The following is a 4,659-nucleotide window of genomic DNA, read 5'->3' as shown; positions in this document are numbered from 1 at the left end:
AACAGGAAGAACATGGGACACTCCTCCGTGTCAAATCATCTCACTTGCAGAATTCTAAGAACTGTACCTAGTAGAGGACAAGAAACCAGGATTTAGGAGATCCAATGAGGCTGTTTCCAGAACTGGAACTCGGTGTGTTCATGGAATCACTGGTTTGGGGATGATTCAGGCAAACTTCATTTCCTGATATTTTAGGATCATCAGACTGTAGACCAGTATAATATTTCTCTCTGTTTTATGGAGGAAAGACATTGCATAATACTTCAGAAATACCCATTTGCTATGAGGAAAGTGTCTCCACCATATCACCCGTATCTTTCATGCACTTTAGAAGCACGTTCTTGAAAAATGTGTTAACCGTAATTCAAAGACATATTTGTTGCAGATGGAAATGAGGTGTTGGAGAGAAGTACTAAATATTTCTTTGAAAACATTGTTTAGTTCATATGTGTCATTAATTATGAACACAATTCCCCTGAATTAGCTTTAAACATAATGGGTGCTTGGGATGTGAGAAGGGACCGGAGAGTGCTGAGGTAGTTGACCACATTTGAAAATCTGTTTCTGCAAAGTCACTGCAAAAAGAGCAGCAATAAAAAATAACCCAAACCTACATATATATCTGTGTGAATAATGATCATATTTTTGTAAAAAATATGAATCCTGAATATTCTATAGGTACATTACCCTTCAGAGCATAGAAGGGCATTGTTCCAAGTACAAACTTCCACTCCTGAATATGTACCCTCAAAATAACCATTATTCATAAAGACACATCATGCCACTCACATTAGCCTTATGCTGAATTCCGTTCATGTCCAACGAAGCACACACTCCACCCTCACAGTTTTAGGCTTATCACAGACATGTTCCCACACTCTTTCTTGACCTTCACGCTGTAGTGAGGAATATTTCCTGTCCTGTTTGTATTTGCAGTTCACTTGACACACAGGCAGCATTTATATGTGCAGCCACACTCACATGTATGTGCACACAGGGTTTTAGTCACATATTTCTAGCCACATGCTTGGAGGTTATGCACTGTACTGAGTTCCTTCCACAGGACATTTTATTTTAACCTTCGTGCATTGCTATTTTCTGTAAGATGTCTTAATACTGCTTTACAGATGACTTCATTCTTATAGCCCTTTCTCTGTAAGAATGATTATATTGTTTATTCTAAAATTCAAATGTTTTGAAAAAGTTTCATGTTCATTTTTTCAAGGTGGTGAGGATAGATAACGCTGGAAGGCTTCTCACCTGGTTGGCCTATTTGGGGGTTTTAGAATACCTCTTCTGGGAGACGTCCAGAAATCGATTCAGAGATGGACTTAGGTTCTTTTTCTCTTGGCACCCAGAACATTTAGGTCACAGAAGTCATGTGGGATCCAATGTGTTTTAGGGCCTGGGGTCAGGAGTGTTGGCGTTGGCCCTCAGTTCTGTCAGAAATGCATATCACCATCTTCTCTGTTTCCTTCCTTTCCAGCCTCTAACTAAGCAAGGGCAGGCCATGCTGTGAATGTTCTCTCTGATAAGAGAGGATGAGGACAGGAACCCAGGAGCCAAAGTATTAATAGCTAAGTCAATGAGATGGTGTGACTGTGCCATGAAGCATTCCACTTTAGGAAGTACTTTCCTAATTTCCCTGGACACTAAAGAACTCACATGTACTATGGTTCCCAGCAAGTCAGTGGCCAACCATCTGTGTTTGCAATGATCGCCTCTTCTAATTTTGGCATTCAGTCAATGTGTACCTGTGCCCCTTAAGGACTGATTCTTTGAAATCCAGGACAGGCCACCTTGGCTTGGTCTTTGTTTCTCCCATATGACTATATCAGTATTTTGTTTTTGTAGCCCAGGATTTCTTGAACTTATGGTCCTGCTGTCTGTTCCTCTAAGCCTTGTGAGTGCTTAAAATACAGATGAGTGTCATCGTGCCTCACCCATTTCTTCACAGAGACATAGAAAACAAAGACAATAACAGAGTTAATATAAAGGGAAGAGAAAGAGAAGGGAGAAGAAAGGTTTAAAGCAAGATTCTTGTGCTCTAGGACGGGACAAAGTCATCCTGAGTCTGGGAACCCAAGTTTTAGAAATTTGGTGAAAAACGATACCTTTAGACCTCAGATTACACTCCTTCTTTGATCTGGTACCACTGAGATTATATATAGTCTGGGTGTTCGTGAATAAAGAAATGTAGACAGTGAATAACGAACATTTGTATGCCATCTATGCTATGTGCCTGGTACCCTGCAGAGAATGTCTCAGGTGACTGCACAGTTAATCCTTTACAGCTATGGAAACAGGCTCAGTGATAGTAGTGTGCTCTACAGATCCTGGTGACTAGATGATACAATCACAGTCTGCACAGAGATCTGTAAGGTTGTTTACTGTTCTACTCAGGACTTTGAGGCATCACTAAGGCATTGGAGAGGAGGGAGAAAATAGAAACTTGTTATGCATCTCTGGAAGAGGTTTCTCAGATACCCTTGAACAAGTTGAGTAAGTGACTCAGGCAGATACATGGGGAAAAAATGATGCAAAAGGCATGACTCCAAGGTTGAAATCAATTTCTTTTGCTCCTGAAACCAGAATCTTTATGTTACTGAGGTCATACAGGAGTTAAGGTGGTAAGGGGAGGGCATCCTGGAGTGGGAAGTCAAAAGTGCTTGGGTTTATCCCCTGTTCAGGTACATACTGACTGGGAAGAAAATACAGCTATCTAATTTATGACTCTTTTATTGAAGAGATCCATTATGGCTCTGATTTTTTAATGTTTCTTAATCTCTGGTTAAGCAACGAATATCTATGAATATTTGCAAAGGTCTATCAAGGAGTGAGAAACAAGGTAGTCATGGTTTACAGAAAGGTTCACTTAAAGAATATAAATTTCAATCTAGAGCATAAATAAATAGGTAGGTATTTATAGCTTACTGGAAGTTATGGCTAATGGATTTCTGCTATTCTTTTAAATGTCCTGGAGAATTTTGCAAATTCAGAATTCAAAAGCTAAGAGTAAGCTATATTATGTGTGCTTAAGTTTTCAGAGTCACAAATAGTGAATATTCTTAAAGCCCTGATTCCTGCTTCGCTACCTGAATTTGTGACCACTGCTAAATCTTAGTGACTTTGACATTTGAAGCTTAGAAAGTGACCATAGAAAAATCAATTATTTGGAGAAGCATCGGGATTACGAAATGAGTGGCAATTCTAGAACTTTTCACTCCTGATATTTTCACCTCCAGAACCCTGCTGCCAGAACCCTCTACTTAGTCTCTCCTACCTCTCTCTCACCTACCTCTTCCCCAGTTTACCAGTCTTTTGGAGCAGGATCTAGGAGATCAGCTTTCTCACCCCCATAAAGGTTCAGAACTCACCAGAAGACAGGCAGATGAGAGTTCCCTCAGAACATGTCCTTCTGTCTGCTAAAGCAAATTCATGCCTGTCACTTTTGTATCTCACACTATGTACCAAGGAGAGAGAACACTGATGCTGACTTTGTGTCAGAAAATTCCTCAGGGAGGTTCAAATGTCCTGAGGTCTTTAATGACTGGTAAAATTAAACCATGTACTTTTTAAGCTAAAAATGAACTCAGCAACTTAGCAGGCCAATTTTCACTCCAGTAGTACATGTTACCTGGAGATTTATGCGCAGGCACTATATGAGTGATGCTCAGCACCTTCTAAGAAATCTCAGGTTTACACAGTAGGTTCTAGTAAGCCTAGAAAATAAAAGGAGACCAGAAAATAAGTATTTGACTGTTTTCCTTTTAAATGTATTGAGTGCAGCTAGTTCTTTCAAATCCAACATTGAGAATCAGTTCTCTGAATTTTGGGGCCATATCCAGAGAGTAAATAAAGTATCCTCTGATCAATAGTAAAATGTCCATTCTCATGTGCATCCAGCTGTCTAGCATTCAGAATTTCACCTTTTATTTTTTTCTCCCATTCCTCACTTGCCAACAGTGGTCTCTGGCTACTCCTCAAGGAGAGAGAGGCAGAAACTTGAAAATTCCACGGTTCACTGGCACTTAAGTTAGCTGCTCTTGCATTTATTCTGCCTATTAAAATGTGTTCATAGGTGACTTTTCCATTTGGTGCTTTCATATTCAAGGAAGCTCCTAGTTGTTTGTGTTCTCTATTTGATTTAAATTAATGACGCTGGTAGTTAGGTTTCTTATGATTCCATATAAAACACATGTCCCCCTTTGTAGAACCATGCCCTCATCTGAAGAGGTTCTAAGACAGTACCACACAGCTCTCTCTAGAATGCACCCCATCCATGAATGTCACAGGCGTCCTCTACACCATGAATGCCCAACACATCAATTCTTTCTCACTCAATCCCAAGAAGGGAGCATTTAAAAATTTATTTTTAGCTAACATGTATTAAGTGTACATCATATTTGGTAACTATTGGATTCATATGCATGTGAGTCACAATATAACCCAGGAAACAAAACCAGAGTTCAGTTACAGTCTAGTCAGATGACAAGAAGCAGAAGGATTAATACATGGAATTGTTAACCAACCATTAGAGAATGTGAAAGGAAAATTTAAAAGTATCATTGAGGGGCTGGAGAGATGGCTCAGCAGTTAAGAGCACTGACTGCTCTTGCAGAGGACCTGGGTTCAATTCCCAGCACCCACATGGTGGCT

The sequence above is a fragment of the Nannospalax galili genome, unplaced genomic scaffold (assembly GCF_000622305.1).
Source record: "Nannospalax galili isolate Female #2095 unplaced genomic scaffold, S.galili_v1.0 scaffold635, whole genome shotgun sequence".
In the NCBI taxonomy this organism is placed as follows: Eukaryota; Metazoa; Chordata; class Mammalia; order Rodentia; family Spalacidae; genus Nannospalax; species Nannospalax galili.
The sequence above is the reverse complement of the archived record's forward strand: the minus strand, read 5'-3'. Positions refer to the sequence as shown.